General features: G+C 36.7%; 1 protein-coding gene across 2 annotated transcripts in view; it reads right to left on the reverse strand.

Moving 5' to 3' along the window:
- GRM8 (glutamate metabotropic receptor 8) overlaps positions 1 to 19,910 on the reverse strand; it is a 760,483-nt gene that overhangs the window by 507,277 nt on the left and 233,296 nt on the right. The gene's annotated exons all lie outside the window — the stretch shown is intronic.

Raw genomic sequence — 19,910 nt, forward strand, 5'->3', positions numbered from 1 at the left:
CCAATCCAAGAACATGGTATATCTCTCCATCTGTTGGTATCACCTTTAATTTCTTTCATCAGTGTCTTATAGTTTTCTGCATACAGGTCTTTTGTCTCCCTAGGTAGGTTTATTCCTAGGTATTTTATTCTTTTTGTTGCAATTGTAAATGGCAGTGTTTCCTTAATTTCTCTTTCAGATTTCTCATCATTAGTGTATAGGAATGCAAGAGATTTCTGTGCATTAATTTTGTATCCTGCTACTTTACCAGAGTCATTGATTAGCTCTAGTAGTTTTCTGGTGGCATCTTTAGGATTCTCTATGTATAGTATCATGTCATCCACAAACAGTGACAGTTTTACTTCTTCTTTTCCGATTTGTATTCCTTTTATTTCTTTTTCTTCTCTGATTGCCATGGCTAGGACTTCCAAAACTATGTTGAATAATAGTGGTGAGAATAGACATCCTTGTCTCATTCCTGATCTTAGAGGAAATGCTTTCAGTTTTTCACCATTGAGAATGATGTTTGCTGTGGGTTTGTCGTATATGGCCTTTATTATGCTGAGGTAGGTTCCCTCTATGCCCACTTTCTGGAGAGTTTTTATCATAAACTGGTGTTGAATTTTGTCAAAAGCTTTTTCTGCATCTATTGAGATGATCATATGGTTTTTATTCTTCAATTTGTTAATATGGTATATCACATTGATTGATTTGAGTATACTGAAGAAACCTTGCATCCCTGGGATAAATCCCACTTGATCATGGTGTATGATCCCTTGAATGTGTTGTTGGATTCTGTTTGCTAGTATTTTGTTGAGGATTTTTGCATCTATATTCATCAGTGACATTTGTCTGTAATTTTCTTGTTTTGTAGTATCTTTGTCTGGTTTTGGTATCAGGGTGATGGTGGCCTCATAGAATGAGTTTGGGAGTGTTCCTTCCTCTGCAGTTTTTTGGAAGAGTTTGAGAAGGAGGGGGGTTAGCTCTTCTCTAAATATTTGATAGAATTCACCTGTGAAGCCATCTGGTCCTGGACTTTTGTTTGTTGGAAGATTTTAAATCACAGTTTCAATTTCATTACTTGTGATTGGTTTGTTCATATTTTCTATTTCTTCCTGGTTCAGTCTTGGAAGGTTATACCTTTCTAAGAATTTGTCCATTTCTTCCAGGTTGTCCATTTTATTGGCAAAGAGTTGCTGGTAGTAGTCTCTTAGGATGCTTTGTATTTCTGCAGTGTCTGTTGTAACTTCTCCTTTTTCATTTCTGCTTTTATTGATTTGAGTCCTCTTCCTCTTTTTCTTGATGAGTCTGGCTAAGTGTTTATCAATTTTGTTTATCTTCTCAAAGAACAAGCTTTTAGTTTTATTGGTCTTTGCTATTGTTTTCTTTGTTTCTATTTCATTTATTTCTGCTCTGATCTTTATGATTTCTTTCCTTCTGCTAACTTTGGTTTTTGTTTGTTCTTCTTTCTCTAGTTCCTTTAGGTGTAAGGTTAGATTGTTTATTTGAGATTTTTCTTGTTTCTTGAGGTAGGCTTGTATAGTTATAAACTTCCCTCTTAGAACTACTTTTGCTGCATCCCATAGGTTTTGGATCATCGTGTTTTCATTGTCATTGGTCTCTAGGTATTTTTTGATTTCCTCTTTGATTTCTTTAGTGATCTCTTGGTTATTTAGTAACGTATTATTTAGCTTCCAAGTGTTCGTGTTTTTTACGTTTTTTTCCCTGTAGTTCATTTCTAATCTCATAGTGTTGTAGTCAGAAGAGATGCTTGATATGATTTCAGTTTTCTTAAATTTACTGAGGCTTGACTTGTGACCCAAGATGTGATCTATCCTGGAGAATATTCCATGTGCACTTGAGAAGAAAATGTAATCTGCTGTTTTTGGATGGATTGTCCCATAAATATCAATTAAATCTATCTGGCCTATTGTGTCATTGAAAGCTTCTGTTTCCTTATTAATTTTCTGTTTGGATGATATGTCCATTGGTGTAAGTGAAGTGTTAAAGTGCTCCACTATTATTGTGTTGCTGTTGATTTCCTCTTTTATAGCTGTTAGCAGTTGCCTTATGTATGGAGGTGCTCCTATGTTGGGTGCATATATATTTATAATTGTTATATCTTCTTCTTGGATTGATTCCTCGATCATTATGTAGTGTCCTTCCTTGTCTCTTGTAACATTCTTTATTTTAAAGTCTATTTTATCTGAGATGAGTATTGCTACTCCAGCTTTCTTTTATTTCCATTTGCATGGAATATCTTTTTCCATCACCTCACTTTCAGTCTGTATGTGTCTCTAGGTCTGAAGTGGGTCTCTTGTAGACAGCATATATATGGGTCTTGTTTTTATACCCATTCAGCAAGCCTGTGTCTTTTGGTTGGAGCATTTAATCAATTCACGCTTAAGGTAATTATCGATATGTATGTTCCTATGACCATTTTCTTAATTGTTTTGGGTTTGTTTTTGTAGCTCCTTTTCTTCTCTTGTGTTTCCCACTTAGAGAAGTTCCTTTAGCATTCATTGTAGAGCTGGTTTGGTGGTGCTGAATTCTCTTAGCTTTTACTTGTCTGTAAAGCTTTTGATTTCTCCATCGAATCTGAATGAGAGCCTTGCCGGGTAGAGTAATATTGGTTGTAGGTTCTTCCCTTTCATCACTTCAAGTATATCATGCCACTGCCTTCTGTCTTGTAGAGTTTCTGCTGAGAAATCAGCTGTTAACCTTATGGGAGTTCCCTTGTATGTTATTTGTCGTTCTTCACTTGCTGCTTTCAATAATTTTTCTTTGTCTTTAATTTTTGCCAATTTGATTACTATGTGTCTCGGCGTGTTTCTCCTTGGGTTTATCCTGTATGGGACTCACTGCGCTTCCTGGACTTGGGTGGCTATTGCCTTTCCCATTTTAGGGAAGTTTTCAACTGTAATCTCTTCAAATATTTTCTCGGGTCCTTTTTCTCTCTCTTCTCCTTCTGGGACTCGTATAATGCGAATGTTTTTGCGTTTAATGTTGTCCCAGAGGTCTCTTAGGCTGCCTTCATTTCTTTTCATTCTTTTTTCTTTATTCTGTTCCACAGCAGTGAATTCCACCATTCTGTCTTCCAGGTCACTTATTCGTTCTTCTGCTTCAGTTATTCTGCTATTGATTCCTTCTAGTGTAGTTTTCATTTCAGTTATTGTATTGTTTGTCTCTGTTTGTTCTTTAATTCTTCTAGGTCTTTGTTAAACATTTCTTGCATCTTCTCGATCTTTCCCTCCATTCTTTTTCCGAGGTCTTGGATCATCTTCACTATCATTATTCTGAATTCTTTTTCTGCAAGGTTGCCTATCTCCACTTCATTTAGTTGTTTTTCTGGGGTTTTACCTTGTTCCTTCATCTGGTACATAGCCCTCTGCCTTTTCATCTTGTCTATCTTTCTGTGAATGTGGTGTTTGTTCCACAGGCTGCAGGACTGTAGTTCTTCTTGCTTCTGCTGTCTGCCCTTTGGTGGATGAGGCTATCTAAGAGGCTTGTGCAAGTTTTCTGATGGGAGGGACTGGTGGTGGGGAGAGCTGGTTGTTGCTCTGGTTGGCAGAGCTCAGTAAAACTTTAATCTGCTTGACTGCTGATGGGTGGGGCTGGGTTGCCTCCCTGTTGGTTGTTTGTCCTTAGGCAACCCAACACTGGAACCTACCTGGTGGAGCTAATGGCAGACTCCAGGAGGGCTCATGCCAAGGAGTACTTCCCAGAACTTCTTCTGCCAGTGTCCTTGTCCCCACGGTGAGCCACAGCCACCTCCTGCCTCTGCAGGAGACCCTCCAACACTAGCAGGTAGGTCTGGTTCAGTCACCCCCAGGGTCACTGTTCCTTCCCCTGGCTCCAGATGCACACACTACTTTGTGTGTGCCCTCCAAGAGTGGAGTCTCTGTTTCCCCCAGTCCTGTCAGAGTCATGCAATGAAACCCTACTAGCCTTCAAAGTCTGATTCTCTAGGAATTCCTCCTCCTGTTGCCGGACCCCCAGGTTGGGAAGCCTGACATGGGGCTCAGAACCTTCACCCCAGTGGGCGGACTTCTGTGGTATAAGTGTTCTCCAGTCTGTGAGTCACCCACCCAGCAGTTATGGGATTTGATTTTACTGTGATTGTGCCCCTCCTACCATCTCCTTGTGGCTTCTCCTTTGTCTTTGGATGTGGGGTATCTTTTCTGGTGAGGTCCAGTGTCTTCCTGTTGATGATTGTCCAGTAGCTAGCTGTGATTCTGGTGTTCTCACAAGAGGGAGTGAGAGCACATCCTTCTACTGTGCCATCTTGGTTCAGGCACCCCCAACTTTCTTTTCCCACCTCACCCAGAAACCTGAGTCATTGTGAATCTTTAGTGTTTCATTTATTAGGTTATTTTCAGGATATTCAACCATTTCTCTTGGATCACTGAAGAAAACAACAGGTCTCTGGGTTTTGTTTTCCTTTGTTTTAGTCACAAGCATTTCAGTTTCACTTCAACGAGATCATCATTCCCAATGTTTCTCTTTGGAAGCTTATCTCACAAGGCTAATAAAAGATAGTGTTCCTAAGCCTAGAGACTTTCCATTTATAGCTTTCCATTAAGCTACTTAAAGGTAGATATTATTCCAATTAAATATTTAAAAGGTAGGTCCTTTTATGAAGTAGCTTTTTTATTAATTTAAAAAGAGATAATTATTTAAACTTCTAACTCCTTTCTAATAGGATTTCAAATGACCTGCAACAAAAGACATAAATAGATTAAGATGAAAATAAATCAAAACATACCAAAGCACTGGAAAAGTGGGTGCAAATATAAAAGTCATCATTGATGTGATTATGCACAAAATTTAGCTCTGAGCTTTCATGAGACTAAGGGGAAAATGGAAATATAGTTGATTAAGCAATTTCTTATGACTATATATAGCAGATCTGTAATACTTTTATATACTAATTCCAAGTGTGGTCTTGGTACTAAATTCCATTAGGAATTTATCTTATGCGCCCTACTTCAAGGAAAATCAAGTTTCATAGTACATAGTGTTTTCATCCATAGGGTTCAGTAGCTGCTTTGAACGTCAATAAAATTCAATAGGGGCTTCCCTGGTGGCGCAGTGGTTGAGAGTCTGCCTGCCAATGCAGGGGACACGGGTTCATGCCCCGGTCCGGGAAGATCCCACATGCCGCGGAGCGGCTGGGCCCGTGAGCCATGGCCGCTGGGCCTGCGCATCCGGAGCCTGTGCTCCACAACGGGAGAGGCCACAACAGTGAGAGGCCTGCATACCGCAAAAAAAAAAAAAAAAGTCAATAGCATGACATTATGCCAGTAATTTTAAAATTATTTTTAGCCATGGAATCTGGAAAATAAAATGTTATGCAGCAGCTATCATATGTAACATAGGTAAATAAGCACTGCTCTAACTGAAACACAATTAAAGGGCCTGAAGCTACCATCATCACTGACTACAGAATCTGGATAAGGCAAAAGCCTGTGTAGCCAATAAACTGATCATATTAGTTACAAATATTAAAATGGAATTAAATTTCCTACAGTTAATATCATACTTAATGGTAAAAGATTGCATGTCCTCCCCATATGACTGCAGACAAGGCAAGGATGTTTATCTATATCAGTGCCATTGAACCTTACACAGGAGGTTCCAGCCAGTGAAATAAAGCAAGGGCGGAGGGAGAGGAAATACCAGGCATACAGATAGGAAAAGAAAAGGCAAAACTATCTTTATTCACAGACAACCTGTTTGGGTATTGGGTATGTAGAAAATCTTAAGAATCTACCAAAAAAAAAAAAAAGCCACTAGAACTAAGCAAGGTTGCAGGATACAAGATCAGTAACAAAAATCACTTGTATTTCTATATATAAACAACAGAAAATTGGAAATGAAACAAATATACATTTGCAATAGCATCAAAAAACCATGAAATACTAAGAAATAAATTTAACAAAATGTGTGCACAAGAAGTATACTTAAAACTACAAAATATTACTGAGAAAAGTTAAAGTCTTAAATAAGGAAGTAGTTGAGGCGCACCCCCACTTAAATTCATATGTTGGAGTCCTAATTCCCAATGTAATGGAATTTGGTAATGGGTCCTTGGGGAGGTAATTGGGTTTAGACGAGATAATGAGGGTGAAGCCCTTATGATGAAATTAGTCTTATGTCCCTTACAGAAGGGACATGAGAGAATTTGTTTCTCTCTCTCTGCACACAAGAGATCATGCAAGCACACAGTAAGATGGCAGCTGCCTACAAGTCAAGAAAAAAGAAGCATCAGCATTACATCTACTTTACTGATTTGATGTTGGACTTCCCAGCCTACAGAACTGTAAGAAAATAAAACTGTTTTTTAAGCCACTCTATGGTATTTGGTTAAGCCAGCCCACACTATGACAGAGATATACCATGTTCATGGGTCAGTTGACTTAACATTGTTAAGATTAAGATATCAATTCACTCCAAATTGTTCTACAAATTCAGCACAATCTCAACTGAAAGCCAAGCAGGCCCATATGGCCCAGCAATTCCACTCCTAGATATATAGCTAAAATAATTGAAAACAGGTACTCAAACATACTTGCATGTCAATGTTTACTACAGTAGATTTTTATAAAGTTCAACATACATCTGTCATTTGACCCAACCATCCCAAGACTGATTAAATTATATACCTACCCTACAAGAATGTCCATAGTAGATTTATTCATAATAGCCAAAAAACTGGAAAACAAGCCAGCTATCCATCAATAAGTGAATATATAACCAAATTGGGATACATCCATTCAGTAGACTACTACTTAACATTAGAAAGAAATAGACTATTCTACTATTGTTACATGCAATGACATGGATAAATTTTTCTGTCATTTTTGAATACTTTTGCTTATTCTGAAATTCTGGATAAATGGAATGATATAGTATGCATGTCTTCTTTTGCTCAGTAAGATGTTTTTGGTACATACATACAATGGAATATTATTCAGCCATAAAAAGGAATGCAGTTCTGATGCATGCTACAATATGAATCAATCTTGAAAACATTATGTTAAGTGAAATAAGTCACAAAAGAACAAATACTATATGATTCCATTTATATGTGATGCCTAGAATAGACAAATTCATAGAGGCAGAAAGTAGATTAGAGATTACCAGGGGCTGGGGAGTATTGAGTGTTACTCCTTAATGGCTACAGAGTTTCTTTTTGGGACCATGAAAAATTTCAGAAGTAGTGGCAATGGTTGCATAATATCACGAATGTAATTAATGTCATTGAATTTTATACCTTAAAATGGTTAAAATGGCAAACTTTACATTATATATGTATTATTACAGGAAAGAAAATTATTTACAAAAAAATCCTAGGAAGCTTTTTGTAGAAAACAAGTTGATTGTAAAATATACATGACTATGTGAAGGACTTAGAATAGTCAAAATCATTTTGAAAAGAATAACTAAGTTGGAGGACTTACATTACCTGATCTGAAGACTCACTATAATGCTACAATAATCAAGATAGTGTACTCTTCGTAAAGGGTAGATATACAGATCAATGGAGGAGAACAGAGTCTCCTCCACTGAGTCTGGAAATAGATTCATATACAATCAATTAATTTTTGACAAAGTACCATGGTAATTCAATATGGAGAGCAGTATTTTCATTGAATGGTGGAGAACATCTGGATATGCACACGAATAAATGAACTTTGACCTTTCCTCAGATTATACACCAAATTAACTCAAACTGGATCATAGACCTAAATGTAAAAACCCAAACGATAAATCTTCCGAAGGGAGAAAACTTTGCAAAAACCTGACATTAATCAATTGAATTTCACCAAAATTAAAATCTGATCTTCACAGACTCCATTAAGAAAATAAAAAGTTAAGCACCAAAATGGGAGGAACTGGGATGAAATGTTTATATATATGTGTATATATATACACACGTATACATATACACATATATTTGTGTATATATGAGCATATATACGTGAATGTACATACACATTCATTTGTATGTATATATGTGTATATATATGAATGTGTGTATGTATATATATATGAATTCATATATATATATGAATTGTGTGTGCAGGTATATCTGACAAAGGACTTGTATTCAGAACTTAATAACAAGACAACAAAATCCCATTTTAAAAACTTTTCAAAAGTTTTGAACACTTTACAAAAGAAGATATACAAATGGCCTCTAAATACATCCAAAAATGCATAACTACATCAGTCAAAAGAAAAAGGCAAATTTAAACCACATTAAGATACCATCGCAAATCCATTAGAATGGCTAAAAATTAAAAGACTGGAGCAAATGGAAATCTCATGCAATCCTGGTGGGACAGTAAAGTGGTATAACTACTTTGTAAATAGTTTGGCAGATTCGTATAAAGTTCAACATACATCTGTCATTTGACCCAAATTAATTTTGTCATTAATCCCAAATTAAGTCAAATTAAGTCATTAATCCCAAAACTGATTAAATTATATGCCTACCTTACAAGAATATCCATAGCAGATTTAATCATAGTAGCCCCAAAACTGGAAAACAAGCCAACTATCCATCAATAAGTGAATGGATAACCAAATTGTGGTACATCCATTCAATGGACTACCACTTAACATTACAAAGAAATAGACTATTTTACTATTGTTACATGTAACGACATGGATAAATTTCAAAAACATTTTACTGAGCTAAAGAAGACATGCATACTATATCATTTCATTTATCTGGAATTCCAGTAAAGCAAAACTATTCAAAAATGACAGAAAACAGATCAGTGTTTGCCCAGGACTGTGGCTGGTAGGAGAGGGGGGTGACTGCAAAGTGCCATGAGGGAACGTTTTTGGGTGATAGAAATGTTCTGTAACTTGATTGTGATGGTGATTACAAAGTTGCATACATCTGTCAAAACTCATTGAACTTTATACTGAGAATGGGTGCATTTTATTGCATGTAAATTATACTTTGATAAAGGTGTAAAAAATTGAAATAAATACCTGCACCCATTACTGAATCACATCATGTACTTGCTGAAGCTGTGATGAAATGGATTGTCAGAGCAATACAGCCAAGCTCACACACAGGTAAGCTCAAGTGTGGGTGTAAATTCAATTTCAGAATAAACAGACTCCCGAGTCACTGGCAGACTCAGGGGCGAGCTCTCCCTCATGCCCAGCTGGGAAATGTCCGCATTCTTTTCCACCAGCAGTGTACATATCCCAGGTCAACAGCTCGAGAGCCAGGAGAAAGACGATGGTGCATCTTCCTCCTAGAAGAAGACAGCTGCTCTTGGCAGTAGGTACTTGAGACAGGACTCAGGAAACCTTTGCTATGGCCAGCTCTCCAGAAGGTATATGCTTTAATAATTAAGCATTTTTTATCTGTGAACGATTAGATGTTTGTGCATTTTTGTCACTTCCACTGCTTCCCTAACCAGGAGAGCCCACTAATTCTCCATCCCCCACCTTGAAGATAGCTCAGAAATGATTTTAAAACATTGAAAGCATAACTAAAGTGGTGGCTTATATTTTCTTTGCACAGATAAAAATTCATCCTGTTCTCTAAATTTCTTAGTAAAGTTCATTTTCACTGATGATCATACAGGCAACTTCTAATACTAATATTAATACTAATACTATGGTTCTCAAACACTTCATGGTCTTAACCAAATCCTCAGAGGTCTCTGATGGGCCTGGAATTAGGGTCCAAAGATATGCATTTTAACATCTCCCTGATGATTCTAGTGTAGACAGTCTTCAAACATAATTTAAGAAACACTGCTTTAATGGGTTCACTGTTTCATTGCTTTGCCACAGACACGACTTTTTATTCCTCCAGTTAGGTTGGAGTGAGTTGACAGGCTAGATAATAACCAAAATACATAATCAAAGTCACTTTAGTCACTATATACTTTCTTCAAACAGTCCCTCATGAAGATACAACATGATTATTTTTGCATGGGGAAATATATATTTGATTGTTGACTTTGCTTCTGTTAAACAAATTTTAAATACAAATGGCACTGATTCTATAAATAATAACATCCTAGGAAAACAACCCATAAAGAATCTTTATACTTAACTCTTAGAGAATGGCAGCATGGATTGCTTAAAAAGACATGAAATAGCTTGCTGCTATCGATTAAATTTCTTCTGAGAAAAGGTGTGAACTCTTACAGGTGGTATCCAGATGGGGAATTAGTCCCTTCTCATCCACAGGCAGAAAGTCTATAAAATGTCTTCTACAACTGTGGAAGAAAGGGAAGACGTTTTGTGCCAAGAAATTTTGCAACTTGTGGATTGGAAGAGTGCTGCACCTCTTGGGAGCAATCCATATTACATGTAACTGTGTAGTGTCGAACAGAACAGATAACTAAACTACAGAAATTGAGTTCACGGAGAAGCAATATGTCAAAGTCTAACTTTGAACAAAGGTAGACAGACTGAAACATTTCCACGACTATGCCTGGTTTTGGTCTTGAAAATGACCAGTCCAACATGAGCCCGCTTAGGTCAACATGCGACGCAGAAGACGATCAGTAAATGGAAGGGAACAAGGATGACAACAGGAGAGGATCAATCACAACAAGCCAGAGACCCTCCTAGCCTCTCGTGGTTAAGGGTTCATGAACACCTTAATGAGTCAAGCTGACAGTTAACCCCCGAACAATATGTAGTCATGCTTATATATAATTTATTTATAGATTTTTCTTTATATATGCCTAAGGTAACGAACTATTTGTTTCAGTTTAAACAGTTTATTTTGCAGGGTGTGGCCTCCCATTCTCAGTAGTTCCTTTTAAGGACTTTAAAACCACTTTCATTATTAAGAAAAGGTATTCAAACTAGGTGAATCCAATCAACAATTGTAATGATAAGAGCATCTCTTTTTATTAGTGGCTCTTAACTTCTAGGAAAGATTTTAAAGAAAATTCGTTGTGAGTGCTTTAATCTACAAAATAAATTATTTGAATATGAATTCAATTAAACAAGCTCAAAACCAGATGGTGGAACTCAAAATAAGTTTTAGAAAAAGGGATTGCACAAGTAAGGAAAGAAGTTGATGGTCGGTATAAATTAAATTAATAAAATAACAAACACATTAGTAGGATCAAAGAACTGAATAGACAAGGTTGAAAATTAAATTACTCACTAGAGGAAACACTTGAGAAAATCAAGTAAAGGCAGAGAAAAGATACAAAACCTAACACAATTATAAGAAAAGTAACATATATAGAAGGTAGATAACACAATAAATGTAACAGAGAAAGTATTCAAAGATATAGCGCAGCTAATCTTCTCTGATAATTAAGGGGAAAATAAATGTGTATATTGAAAGGGCACATGCAATTCCAAGAAACATTGATAAGTGGTGATCATCTGCAAGAAAGACCTTGGCTACAAATTTTCCCCCAAGTTCAAGGATGAAGAACAACAACTTAGTTATCAGTTCTTGCTGTCTATTATTCTACCTACACGCATAAGCATAGAGAGATTTCTAGAATGATAATCGTCAAAATTATAATGATTATTTCTGGGAGGTAGGATTTGAGGTGGGCAATCACATTTTTCTTTGTACCTTCTTCTATTGTTTTTATATTTATAATGAACTTGGGCTACTTTAACAAAAGCAAAACTCATTATAGGAAGGAAGGAAGGAAGGGGGGGGAGGGAGGGAGGGAGGAAGGAAAGAGACTATGGATCTGCAAGACACTATTTTATCTCTTTTCTTGTTACCTAATCTTTACCAAAAAAGAAGAGGAAGAAGAAGAGAAGGAGGAAGAGAAAGAGAGAAACATCATCCATTTTGTATTGATCACAAATCATATAAGTGAATTCTTGGGAATATCTGCTTATACCTGATATATTAGAATTTCGCTCAGTGATTTTTTTCCTGATATTTGTCTCTAATTTGAAGTGTCTGAAGGAGAACTCCATATTTGTAGAGACCCAACTGTGCTACTGATTAAAAGATGTCTGTGTTCCATAAATATTTACATTCCAGTTTAGGAGAGCACAGAAACAACTTAGTGGGCCTGTTGCTTTCCCACTAAAACAGACTACTCAACAAAACCATTCTGGATCATTTTCTACATCGAATTATCTTTTCTACCAGATCTCTGGTAGAATGTCAATTCCCCGAAGACATGGACTGTGCTTTCTCTTCGTTACAGATAATGCAGGGCTTTGCATGGTGGAAGTACTAAAAATAAAAAATAAAAATTGTAAGCTAATTGACAGTCATGGTGATGATATTGTTTCGAACTCGCTAAGGCCAGGCTGTGAACTATCTTAGCCAGATATATCTCCACTAAGTTTCAGATCTAAGAGACTTTGCCAAGCACAATTCTGTTTGCAATGAGTCTCTTACAATTATCTACTATCTCCCCAATCCCTCTCTTGGCATTTCACTTAGAATTTTAGCAACCGGCTCATTGGAAACCTCTCCTCCACTATGCCAGGCACTGTTTTTAGTAACTTGAATATGTCTTGTTCTCTTTCTCTCTCTCTTTCTAATTCTAAAATTAGAATTTTACTCAGTGATTTTTGCCTGTCTCTAATTTGAAGTATCTGAGAGAAAACCAAAACCTATCTACCTAGCAAAAACCAAAACCTATCTGCTCCCCACTTGCACCCCAGTACCTGAAAGTGGCTGGAGAAAAACACACACTTGAGTTACCAGATCTCACATAAAGTTTTAAGAAATAATTTTAAGAAAACTATTCATTTTTTAAAAATAAATTTATGACCATAAACCTCAAGAAACACCCCATCAGCATCCTTCTATCTTTCATAGTAAATTCATTTTCCTACTCTACCAAAAATTTATTTTATGTATTTTTTCCTCTCACTTCAAACCCTCAATACTCTGCCCTCCCTCTGCCTCTCACTCTAGGCTGATGACCTTGATCTGTAGTTCACTGAAAAATGAAAAGCAATCAGAAAAAAAAGTCCTCATTTTCTTATCACTGAATCTTCCAACCTAATTGCATCGGACGCATCCACTCTGTCTTTCTTCCTGATACAATGGATGACCTCTCCTTGGTCCATTTAAATCAGCCCTCCACAGTGCGCTGGATTCCATTCCTTCTCCCATATTGAGAAATTTTGTTACTGAAATTCTTCTACCCTCCTTTTCTGCTCCCTCCTCATTTTCCCTCTCTTAACTGGATCATTTCCATCAGCATGTAAACATGTTATAAAAAGTCTCTCACTTTGAAAGCAAACAAACCAAACTTCCTTGACCGTATATGTCCTCCAGCTTTTGCCCATTTCTCTGCTTCTCCTCTGGGAAAAAGTGTCTCCACTTACTTCCATTTGCTCTTTAATCGACTCCAATCACTCTCTGTCTCCACCACTCCCACGGAGCTGCTCAAATCAAGGTCATTAAAAACTTCTATCTTGCCACATCTGTCTCCAAATTACTCAGCCTCTCCAAAGTGTTAACCTAATGGATAATAGCTTTGTTCTTGAAACACTTGCTTCACTTGGCTTCCAGTGAAGGATGCTTTACTGGTTTTCCTCTTAATTCTTTGGCATTTTTTCTCAGTTTCCATTGCTGGCTCCTCCTTCTCTCAATGTTAGCATTCTCCAGAGTTCAGTCCTTGGCTCTCTTTTCTTCTATATTTACTTCTTCCTAGATAATCTCATCTAGTTCCATGACATTATATAATTATCAATAGGCTAAATATTACCAGACCACACAGATATTATATAGTCCCCATACTCCATCTTCTAACCTTTGTATTCTACTTCCAGGTTCCTACCTGTGCCCTAAGCTCACAACTCTTGATGTCCTACTGCTTCCTCTTCAACATCTCCACTAGGAGGTCTAATAGACTCTTAAACTAATGGCCAAAGGAAAACTCTTCATTTCTATCTTCCGCAAATTTTGAACCTCCCCCCAATTATGTCCATCTCAGTTACCAGCACCATGACAAAAATCTAAGTGTAATCACTGATTACTCATAATTTTGATTATCAAATAATTTTAATTATCCCTTTCCCTCCACCCTGCTCCAAGCCATCAGCAAATTCTGTGGTCTTCCTTTTCAAAACATCCCAAGTCCAACATTTATCATAACTTCCAATGCTATCACCTTTGTCCAAACTACATCATTTCTCACCTAGACAACTGCAGTGCTTAATAACTGATCTCCCTGTTTCCATTTTTACCTTCCTGTATCTATTCTCCATTTAATAGTCAAATTGAACTCTTAAAAACAGGGATTAGATTGTGTTATTCCCTTGTTGAAAACTATAATTGGTATCTATCCATTGATTCTTGATGAAATTTAACTCCTTACATAGCTCACAGGGTTCCACATAATCTGGCCTGTACCTACCACTTGGACTTCATCTCCAGATCACTCCATCCCAGCCACACCTGTCTTCTTGCCTCCAAAAACAAAATATCCATCTCTCTCAGGTCATTTACACATGCTGTCTCCTAGAATTCTCTCCCCTAATATCTTCTCATGAATGGACCCTTTACATCACTCAGATATCCTCTCTAACTTCACTGTTACAAAGAGGTCTTGTCTGACCAGTCTGTGTAAGACACCCCCCACCTCACCTCCCCATCACTCAATGTTCTTTTATTCTTCTTTCTTTTCTTCATAACACTTTACAATGTTTATTAGATGTCTTCTCCACTAGAATGTAACCGCTTCAGGTAGGGACTCTGCCGTATTTGCTGCTGTATCCCCGCACCTGCCAAAACCAGTATTGGTTCCACAGAAAGCCTTCAAGAGATACTTCCTGAATAAATACATGAATGAATGTCCTTTGCCTGCTGAAACGACCTGGCTGATTTAGCTCACTGCTGGCTTGGGGAGGGCAGGTTTCTGACAGTGTTAAAGGACAATTACTCTGTCTTCCATGTGGCAACAGAGTAAACCAGGTGAAATTTCAATGTAGGCAATGCTCGACCTGAGAATTTTTGAACCACTGTCCTATTTTCTAATGTCCCTTCTCCCTCACCCACTGGCGTCCGGCACCTTCATGCTGCCTGATCGCCGTCTACATGCACACACAACCCTCATCAGGGCTCCTGTTACCTTTAGAGCTTCTCTGCCATGAGAACAGGCATATTTCAGTCACGTCATGGAAAGATGTAGCAGTGCCCCAAACGTAGCAGTGCCCCAAACGTAGCTGCTTTTATGCCCTGTCATTTCAGCCTCCCCACTTCTCCCTTTGATGGAGACTTCCAGTGACTTCTAGGTGCTAAAAATCTTCATGAAAATTTTAAATAAGTGTTAAAGCATAACTGTGATGGTTAATTATATGTGTCAAGCTGAATAGGTTATAGGGAGTCCAGATATTTAATTGAACATTATTCTGGGTGTGACTATGCAGGTATTTCTGAGTGAGATTAACATCTGAATTGACAGACTAAGTAAAGCAGATTGCCCACCCCCACGTGGGTGGGCCACATCCGATGTGTTGAAGGCCTGAAGAGAACAAAAGTCTGAGTAAGAGAATTCACTCTCTCTGCCTGATAATCTTGAGCTGGGACATGGGTCTCCTCCTGTCTTCAAACCCAGGCTGACTTACACCATCAGCTTTCCTGGTGTTCAGGCCCTCAGACTCGAGCTGGAACTCACACCATGGACTTTCATGTTTCTCAGGCCCTCAGACTGCAGATCCTGGGATTTCTCAGCCTCTATAACCATCCTGTGAGCCAATTCCTCTAAACAAATATCTTGTTACAAGATGGATAGTTAGATAGATAGATAGATAGATAGATAAATAGATAGATAGATAGACAGACAGACAGACATGGATAAAGTCCATTTGTCTGTGTCTCTGAAGTACGCTGACTAATACAATAACCTTAGTTCTTTAAGAAGCTCTGGAATCAAATTTATTGTGGAGATGCCTCACCAGTGACGAGTCTTTCCTTCTTTCTTATTAAGAGACCTTCATGGTATTCAGCCAGCCTAAGGGTGTCACCTAGAGTAGGGGAGACACTGGGATCCTTGGTATAAAGTAAATCCCATCTTTCCCTAAAATTCTATCTCAGAGAGAAATAATTCCAACTCCTCCCTCTAGCAAAGATGGAGAGCTGCAAACTCTTCATTCTCTTCTTTCCAGGATGATCATTTTCCCCCAGATAATCTCAGAACTATTGGTACATGAAATTAATACAAATTGTGGTTTGTATGGTAGATACAGCAGTTGTTTTCACTTATGAGAATGGGTTGCATTTTTGTTTAATTTCTACTTACACTTTTTAAAAAATAGAGACTATATTGATCACTCATGACTATAGGAGAGATTTTATCTCAATACAGGTGGTAAAAATATAAGAGTTTCTAATACCATTATATGCTCTATTTCTTAAAATATGTTAATCCTCCCGTAAGAAAACATTTTACCCCTTAGGGAAGAATCCTTGATTCTTCCCATCACTCTGCTTTACTTTATATTAATAACTTTTTTCATTAATTTTACTATTAACTTTTGACTTCTAGCCATGTTTTATCACTAGTGAATTCTTTCAGACAACCGTAGGGTGATATGGTAAGAGTTAACATCTTAATAAAGGAGAATAATTTCTTGCATTCTTAGAAAGCTCAAGGCCAAGATAATTTTCTTATAATCATAGTTAAGAAAAGCTTTTTCATGGCTTTTATAAAGATGCCAAATGAAACTCTGTCTTAAAAAACTTGTTATCAAGTACCTCCTTAACATAAATCCATACACATAGCTATTGCTTAAGCAACTTCAACAAGATTATAGGACTCAGAAGTCAAAGATGCCCCAACGGAGAATTCATTATAACAAAGCTAAAGTCCTTAACTTCTAGTAGCTTCTGCAGATTTAACAAAGAATGTTCAGAGCATTGCCAGGCTCCTATATGGCTATAAAATGTTGTATTTATACCTGAAGGAGTCACTACGTCGATTTTTTTTAAATTTATAGGAATCACTCAGTTTTTGAAGATCACCCACACTCCTTGTCAGGATTAATTGTTTCTTTGGATTTGACCTGAAATTATAAAGACAATGAAGCAAAGAAAGACAAGAAAAGAAAGAAAGTCAATCTAAGAGTTATGGTCCCTACCAGTCATCTCCATTTTTGATTTTTAGGCAGAGGTTTTAAAGATGTACTCGATTGTACGCAACAAAGAGTAAATGGCTTCTGTTTGGAATTCCTCATGTGGGCCCAAATATCTAGCTAAGACTGACTATAACCTTTTAACATTAACATGATACATAGGAAGGATTTTAACTGTAACCTTCATCTCGCTCCACCTTGCATCTGACTGATTCAAAGGAGGATTCTTCTAGAAAATCTTAGAAAAGCTTGGACCAAAAAAATGTGAAAGGAGAAGAAAAACGGGCCAAAATTTCAACCATCCACACTTTAAAGCAAATTCATCTTTATAAATACAGCACTATTCAAATTCTTCCTCATGCTTCAGGACATAGGTACTAAATTATCTGCCATGCATTTGTGAAAAGTATGTGCTGTTCTCTAAATTATTGAAAACTATTTATGTTTTATGTTGAAATCTAATCTCTCAGTGTTTGTTCAGATTGACTATTAAAAGTAAAACATTTACTAAACCTTGTTTTTGTTTGTAAAAGCATTTCTGCTTGATTTAATTTAAATATTATCTTAAAATCAATTAGTAGTTACAAAAACAATATTCAAAAATTTCAAGGCCACTTTAAAAACAGCCTCTGTTCCCAGCTATTATAAAGCATCAAGCATTTGTCATGAGAGTGTTTTCCATATATTTTTAAGTTGCCTTTTATGTGGCATAAATAAAGAACATATCCATTGCTCATCCAGAAAAAGCAGTTAAAGATCAACTGCTTTGATTTTTCAGTGTTTCAAGTGTATTTCTACCTATAACACTGGGATAGATCACTTCTGAAACTCTCATTAGAAAGTATTACATAACACATGTCACCAGCATGGCTGAAATTTCTAAAGCCTGTCTTTCATTTGCCTTCTTCCTTATTTAAATTTGCCAGGCTGAGTTTTGAGCCACATAGCTTTTCCTGAATTGACAGGGGAAACCAATGATGCGGAACTTACAAGTTTTCTTTCCCATCTCTGCACAAAATCACTCTGACTTTGATTAAAGTGACCAACCACCAGGGGTTTGACTGAATTGATAGACTATTACTTTACTTGTTAGAAAATCAATTCTTTCAATCAAGAGGGTCAATCTGATTGTGTGTCAGTTATGACCTGAAATGATCTTTATCGATGTTGAGATAACCAGCCCAAAGCAATCGCTAAAGAATGAAGTATTTCAAAACTTACATACTAAAACTCATTATCTATGACTACATTAATTTCGAATTTTGAACAAGTAGACCTATTCTCTGCTAAGTTAGTTCCGTGAGACACTAAAGTATTAATAAAGTTTACACATGCATGTATCGTAATTTCATGAACACTATCTAGAATGACATTCCCTATGAAACATTAATGGTATAAAAAGTATAAACCCGACTCAGCATATGGTACCTTCATAGAACACCCAAACATTGCTTATATGACCCATAGGGCAGGAAATAAATTCACGGAAGGAAAATGGAAGCTTCACTCTAAATTATATTCTTAATTTTGTATGTGTTAAATCAAACGTTTTAAACAAAGTTTAAGATAAAGAGAACGTTTTACTTTATCACAAAAACTATAGGGCCCTAAAATTTCACAAATTACAGCCCCACTAATTTGGAACCATAAAAAAAAATCTAGATTTTTTTTTCTTGGTTGAAGTTTATATTTGACTCAGTGTAGAGATAAGTTATTCTTCTCTGGATTCTTTTTCAACCCTTGTAATATGGCCAGAAAAAAAGGCTCAGTTTGGCATTTGTATGTCTTTTACTCTTCTCTAATGTTTGACAACCTCAAACATTTAAATCAGGCTCAGTCTTTCTCCCAACAGAAGCTGGCTAAAATTTAATAACGTCATTTTCATCACATTATATTTATTTTTATAGCTGCCTTCTGTTTTCAGGAGAGGATACTGGTTTTCTAGTCACAGTACTAATATAAAGTTTTCTCTTTAAATAAATTTAGATTGCAAAGTGAATCAATTTAAGGAAAATGTGGAGTAATAACTGTACAGGTGGTAAGAAAGTATGTCTAAAAATCATGGAAGTGGTAAAAATGGTTAGATGTTAGGAAGTAAATATACGTAAAAGCAAATACATTAAAAAATTATGAACAAAACTATAAGAAGAAAACCATCTACTTGGGTGAACAAATTAATTTCAATCTCTTTCCCAGTATTTATTTGTAAACCATTGTGTTAATTCGAAATGACTCCTCTATTAAAGTGGGCCCATTGAAACCTTTATCCAACAACATTTTAATAGCTGCTTCTTCAGTACAGTACAAGCTCAAAAGTTATAAGACTGCACGTCTTACAGAAAAAAAGTTTGTAGTTCAAAAACCTCATTCAACAAATGCTTATTGGGACTTCCCTGGTAGTCCAGTGGTTAAGACTTTGCCTTCCAACACAGGGGGTGCAGGTTCGATCCCTGGTCAGGGAGCTAAGATATCCCACATGCCTCAGGGCCAAAAACTAAAACATGAAACAGAAGCAGTATTGTAACAAATTCAATAAAGACTTTAAAAATGGTCCACATCAAAAAAAAATAAAACATCTTAAACAAAACAACTGCTTATCAATCACTCATTACCTCCGACATGGCAAGCCAGATTTGGGGAAGGATAAAAAGATTTATGTGTCCACTCATTATTCAAAAGCTATTTTTTTGAGTCATTATGAGTTTCAAAGTCACTTGCTGTATAGGATGTAATTAAAGGAAGAGAACAAGGAAAATGCAGAGGAGGAGGAAGATGAGGAGGATCCTGAACTCAAGGAGATTAGCATCTCATTCATCATTACTTATTACCGTCCTTGAATTTTACTTATTGTCCTAGAT

This window comes from Stenella coeruleoalba, assembly GCF_951394435.1.
Source record: "Stenella coeruleoalba genome assembly, chromosome: 9".
Classification (NCBI taxonomy): Eukaryota; Metazoa; Chordata; class Mammalia; order Artiodactyla; family Delphinidae; genus Stenella; species Stenella coeruleoalba.